General features: G+C 36.1%; 1 protein-coding gene across 6 annotated transcripts in view; it reads left to right on the forward strand.

The window, feature by feature from the left end:
- Iqcg (IQ motif containing G) overlaps positions 1 to 6,321 on the forward strand; it is a 48,129-nt gene that overhangs the window by 27,328 nt on the left and 14,480 nt on the right. The window lies entirely within an intron of this gene.

Here is a 6,321-nt window from a genome sequence, read left to right on the forward strand (position 1 = left end):
CCTCTATACTGAAAACTATAGATTTTAGTCAGTTTTTGTTGTTGCTGCTGCTGCAACTGAAAGACCCAACCAGTCCCAACTAGAACAAATGTAGAGCAGGAAAGGTTTATTTAGGGACTCACAGTTTCAGAGGTCTCAATCCATAAACAGCAGGCTCCATTCCTTGGGGCTTGAAGTAAGGCAGGACATCATGGTGGAAGAGTGTGGCAGGAGGAAACAGTTTACATGATGATCAGAGAGGGTGGGGGGGGGAGAGAGAGAGAGAGAGAGAGAGAGGGAGGAAGCTCCAATGTGGTATAAAGTATGTATATAACCATTTACTTAATACTTATATAATCAACACATTACCAGGAAAGTGCTTGAATCTAAAATATATGGAAAACTCCTATAAATTAATTAGAATGGGATAGATACCTAATGGAAAAACAAGCCAGAGAGTGAATGGGCACTCCAAAAAGAGGATGTCCAAGGGTCTAATAAACATATAAAAGTGTGTTCAACCTCAGTTGTCATTAGGGAAATGCAAATTGAAACCATAAGAGGACACAGTTATATTTTCATTAGGACAAATAATTTATAATCCCAAATGCTGGCTATGTGGAATGATTGGGCATTTTAATATTCTAAAACTGAGCATTTATGTTGATACTACTATGTTGGAAAAGTTTCCTATTATTAAAGTTAAAAGATAGGTATATCTTATGACCCAGCAGTTCACTCAATAGAATGTGTATATGTGAAAAATCATGTGCAGAAACAATCAATACAGAATTTTTTGTGGTAGTTACAAATGGAAACAACCAAATGGTTATCGTACATTATGGCATATTCATACAATGGAATACTAGACTTAAGTTAAAATAAGTGATCTATAGTTACCACATTATAAACCTTATATGAAACAAATTAGTCCAGGTCTGAAAAAGACGTATGGTCTAATTTCATTTTTAAAAAGTGTGAAAAAAACTTTTAGGGGTAAATGGTTAGATTTTAAAATATAAAAAAAAAATTTAATGGGAATCAATATGAAAACATAAATCAAATTCCAGGAATCAATGCTCTCTTTTCTACTTTATTTTCAATTATGAAAACAGACACAACTATTAAAAGCCTTTGGCTCACATTATTATGGCAACCATCAGAGCCTTATGAACTCTAATTGGTTGACTACTTCTTTCCATTACTAAGTCATGTTTCTCTGAATTCAAATAAGAAGTCCAGAAGACCAGGTCTGAAGGAATTTTGGAATTTGGAATTTGGATTTGTAATTAAAGTTTGGTCTGCCATGAAAACCCGCAAATATGCTGCATCAGTCCATGGACCTTGATCATGGGGAAAGCTCCAGACTCCATGGACAGTCAGAGCTACAAGTTGTAATGAAGGCAAATCTTTCCTTAGTGAAAATCTTAAAAGGAATTTATTTATTTAGGTGGTACTAAGGATCAAACCAGGGCCTCCTGCATGCTAGACAAGCACTCTACCACTAAACTACGTCCCTAGCCCTTAAAAGAATTTATACAACTCAAAACTCAGCTGTAACCCATTGCTTCTTGGCTGGCTCTTCTTGCATAGTGGGAAAATGAGAAATGGAATGGCACTTCAGTGCCATTAGTATAAAATCATGATCAAGTCATACTCACTAGCTGGGTAGTATTTTATATCTTACTGTGTGTTTCCACATTATCACCATGGAGGGCCATAAAAATATTTGTGCAAACCAGCAATACAGAAAGGAAATCAGTAAACAGAGGTCCAAGGCAACAGCATTAAAACCAGATGCCTTTGGTTTGGCATAGCCAATGTTGTATGAACTTAAAAGTTACATAGTGTAATATCTTCTGTTTGTCATAGGCAGAAGCTCCTAGAGTTTTAACTCTGCTTTTCTAATCTTCCTATTGTTACTTTGAAAGATTTAATATTTAATTTGATTAAAAAACTGACCAGGGGCTGGGGATATAGCTCAGTTGGTAGAGTGCTTGCCTTGCACGCACAAGGCCCTGGGTTTGATCCCCAGCACCAAAAAAAAAAAAAGACAACAACAACAAAAACAAAATAAAACTGATCCAAACATGCTTTTGAGTTTTGAAAGTTTAGTTTTTATAGGGACATTATTTAATGAACACCTAACTGTCCAACATTATTAGGTTCTGTGAAAAACAAAACTATAGTTAGTTATGTGGGCTTAGCTTTTCTGGAAGAGGATTTATGTCTTTAAGTGATGTGTAAGCTAGACCTGGAAGAAAGCCTAGGGATTAAATAGGTAAAAGGACTCCTGTTGATGAAGAAATGAAATCACCTTATTTTCACTTTAATATGAATCTTCCTAGAGATTCAAACCTCATTATTGACTGCCATACAATTTGTAAATAGAAGGGAGGGAAAGGGAGAAAAGAGAAGAAGAAGAAAAAATATGAGCCTGAAGAGAGAGCTCTTAGAATTCATTTAATATACATTTACAGAACATCTAAGTTACGCCAGGCCCTAAGCAGGATTTTACAGATGAGAAAATAGGCTTAGAGAGGTCAAATAATTTATTATAATCCTACAGTTTATAAAACAGTATAAAATACTGAGACATATTATCCACTGGGCTTCTCTGCCACAGACACTTGTGTCCTGGGGATGGTTCTTGTTATAAGTTGAACAATTCTATACAATAACACCAAGAAGCCAGACAAAATAATGTGAAAGATTGCTTTCTGATTAATCCTAGGGACCTATGATCCTTTTAGCTGTTTGCTTTTCATTATGGATGATTTTGATCAATTTTTGCTTTGTTTCTTTTTCAAGTAGTTACTTACAACTAATTCTATCCAGCTTACATGATAAGGTGGTCGCTGTCTAGAGAAACAGATCTTTGATGAATTCATAGATCCATAACCCACACCCAGGTTGATACACGGGAGCCGCTTTATTGTCGGACAGTAGAGGTATATATACACTTAACTAATTATACACAGCTTGTTTCAATTAACATCATCCAGATACATCAATTGGTCATTAAGGAATCCTCAGCATCTTAATAATTACACACAGCTTAACTCAATCAACACCATCTAGACACAGCAGTCAGTCATTAAGGAATCCTTGTCATCCTAATGGCCCGCTGGCATTACTTCACAAACCACTCCCTCTGGCAAAGTGCCAGGCGCCATCTTGACTTGTCCGTGACCCTAAACACCTAATCTCAAGCGATTTTCCTGCCTCAGCCTTCTGAAAAACTGGGATACAGGTGTGCACCACCAAGCCTGGCTTAGTCCTGTGTTTTTGTAATTAGTTGTATATTTGCTTGTGCTATCAGCTAAATCTGATTACCTCTCTGTGAAGTTAACTCACACTTTCTTTTCAAACAGATGTTACATCTCTGACTAGAACTTTTCCAAGGATTCCCATGCACTTGGAATAAAACCTAAATTTCTTAATAAGAGCCTGCTTGGTTTAGTCTTGCCTACTTCTCCAATTTCATCTTGTCCCACTCTAAATCCTTACTGAAGGGTTTTGATTGTGTCTAGGTCTTGGCTGCCTCAGGACTTTGGAATATACTTTTCTTTGTTTTTGTAATTCCTCTTGGCGACATTTTTCATGTGATGAACTTATTTATCCTTCAAATATTAGAACAAATATTGCTTCTCAAAGATCCTTCTCAGGCTACCTAGTCTAACATAGATCTCTATTATTTTCTCCCATAGCCTTTGCCCTTTTTTTTCATACTACTTTGCACTCATTTAAATAAGTTTACACATTTTATTTCCTTTTAACTGTATATTCTCTATTAGACTCCAAACTTCATAGCTGAGCATGGTGGCACATACTTGTAATCCCAGTTATTTAGGAAGCCTGAAGATCACGGTCAGCCACAGCAATTTATTGAGGCCCTAAGCAATTTAGTGAGACCCTGTCTCAAATAAAAAATAAAAAGGGCTGGGTTTGTGGCTCAGTGGTAAATCACCCCTGGGTTAAATCCTCAGGAAAAACATCAGCAGCAACAACAACAACAACAAAAAAAAAACTCTTAAGCTCTATGATGGCAGGGGATATGGCTATATTTAGATGTCTACTGTTTGTCTCCTAGCCTAGGGCCTGACACTGAATAAATACTTTCCTTTATGAATACTGAGACCTTAAAATTACTAAGTATTTAGTAACCTGCAGTTTTCACACATATGCTCAATGACTCCTTATATAGTCAGCCCATTATGTCTGCAGGTTCTGTATCCATGGACTCAACCAATCATGTATAAAAAATATTTGAAAAATAATTGCATATGTACTATACACATACTGTAAAAAGGGCTTGACCATCTGGAGATTTTATTATCCGTGAGATGTCCTGGCACCAATCCCCAGTGCATACTGAGGCTTGACTGGATTTATTCTCTGAGATGTTTCAGGCAACATAAATATTAATGTTTCTGTTTTACAGAAGGTAAAACCTAGAGAGTTTAACTGTCTTGGCTAAGGTCACACAAGTAATGGGGCTTGGGTGGGAAGTCAGCACTTTTGATCATTTTGATCATTGCTGTTTCTACCAAAATGAAATTATAATGGGAAATCTGTGTGGGAAAAAGAGAGTACCCAGATTGCATACCTATGAAATAATCTCATTGTCTTGACATGTAGAACTATTTTGTTATCTTTCATTTTCATGTGGATGGTATAACATTCACAATTATTGACTTAATTTACCTTCATGTGATGGCAGAAAAATAATTCCCATTCCTTGATTTATAAATTTAAAATAATATTAAACCACTGACCAAACTGAATGGAGACAGTCTTTTTAAAAATAATATTTTATTTTTAAAAAATTTGTTCTAATTAGTTATACATGACAGTAGGATGCATTTTGACACATCGTACACAAATGGAGCACAACCACTCATTCCTCTGGCTGTACATGGTGCATAGTCACACCGGTGGTGTAATCATACGTGTATATAGGGCAATAATGTCTGTCTCATTTCTCTATCCTTCCCAACCCTTTCCCCTTTCCCCTCATTCCCCTCGGCCCAATCTAAAGTTCATCCATTCTTCCCTACCCTCCTCCCATTATGGATCAGCATCTGCTTATCTGAGAAAACATTTGGTTTTTGGTTTTTTGGGATTGGCTTATTTTGCTTAGCATAATATTCTCCAGCTCCGTCCATCTACCTGTAAATGCTATAATTTCATTCTTTAAGGTTGAATAATATTCCATTGTGTGTGTGTGTGTGTGTGTCACATTTTTTTTTAATCCATTTATCTGTTGAAGGGCATCTAGGTAAGCTCTTGTGAATTGAGCTTTTATAAACATTGATGTGACTGCGTCACTGTAGTATGCTGATTTTAAGTCCTTTGGGTATAAACCGAGAAGTGCTATAGCTGGGTCATATGGTGGTTCCATTCAAAGTTTTCTGAGAGATCTCCATACTGCTTTCCAGAGTAGTTGCACCAATTTGCAGTTCCACCAGCAATGTATGAATGTGCCTGTTTTTCCACATCCGCACCAACACTTATTGTTGTTTGTCTTCTTGATAACTGTCATTCTGACTGGGATGAGATGAAATCTTATTGATTTGCATTTCTCTAATTACTAGAGATGTTGAACATTTTTTTCATATATTTGTTGATTGATTGTATATCTTCTGAGAAGTGTCTGTTCAGTTCCTTCGCCCATTTATTGATTGAGTTTTTTTGTTCGTTTGTTTTGTTTTTTGGTGTTAAGTTTTTTGAGTTCTTTATATATCCTAGAGATTATTGCCCTATCTGATGTGTGTGCGTGGCAAAAATTTGCTCCCAAATTGTGGTTCTCTCTTCACTGCTGAGAAGAAACTTTTTAGTTTGAATTCACCCCATTTATTGATTCTTAATTTTACTTCTTATGCTTTTGGAGTCTTGTTAATGAAGTCAAGTCCTAAGCCAACATGATGAATATTTGGGCCTACTTTTTCTTCTATTAGGCACAGGGCCTCTGTTCTAGTGTCTAAGTCTTTTATCCACTTTGAGTTGAGTTTCGTACAGGGTGAGAGGGGTTTAATTTCATTTTGCTACACATGGATTTCCAGTTTTCCCAGCACCATTTGTTGAATAGGCTATCTTTTCTCCAATGTATGTTTTTGGCAGCTTTGTCTAGCCATGAGATGACTGCATTTATGTGGGTTTGTCTCTGTGCCTTCTGTTCTGTACAATAGGTCTACATGTATATTTTGGTGCCAATACCATGCCATTTTTGTTACTGTAGTTCTGTAATATAATTTAATTTCTGGTATTGTGTTGCCTGCTGCTTGACTTTAAACTATATATATATATATATATATATATATATATATATATTAAGAGAGA

The sequence above is a fragment of the Marmota marmota genome, unplaced genomic scaffold, assembly GCF_001458135.2.
Source record: "Marmota marmota marmota unplaced genomic scaffold, marMar, whole genome shotgun sequence".
Classification (NCBI taxonomy): Eukaryota; Metazoa; Chordata; class Mammalia; order Rodentia; family Sciuridae; genus Marmota; species Marmota marmota.